Here is a 494-nt window from a genome sequence, read left to right as displayed (position 1 = left end):
ACATGATGAGGGGGTGCATACCAGGTATGTTTGTTCATTTTTTCCACAACCCACCGAACGTGGACACGGATTACAGGATCTTTAATGTGCGAATCTGATCTTCTGCGTGCTTGTACGCACGGATGGGGGTTCATGCATTAGAAGGTCTTCTTCTTCTGCGTTCACTCGTATGCAAAAGGAGTGGGCTTTTACGTGCATGACCGTTTTTACCCCGCCACGTAGGCAGCCATACTCCGTTTTCGGGGGTGCGCTTGCTGGGTATGTTCTTGTTTCCATAACCCACCGAACGCTGACATGGATTACAGGATCTTTAACGTGCGTATTTGATCTTCTGCTTGCATATACACACGAAGGGGGTTCAGGCCCTAGCAGGTCTGCACATATGTTGACCTGGGAGATCGTAAAAATCTCCACCCTTTACCCACCAGGCGCCGTCACCGTGATTCGAACCCGGGACCCTCAGATTGACAGTCCAACGCTTTAACCACTCGGCT

This window comes from Babylonia areolata, chromosome 9 (genome assembly GCF_041734735.1).
Source record: "Babylonia areolata isolate BAREFJ2019XMU chromosome 9, ASM4173473v1, whole genome shotgun sequence".
NCBI classification, from domain to species: Eukaryota; Metazoa; Mollusca; class Gastropoda; order Neogastropoda; family Buccinidae; genus Babylonia; species Babylonia areolata.
This window is presented reverse-complemented; position numbering follows the sequence as displayed.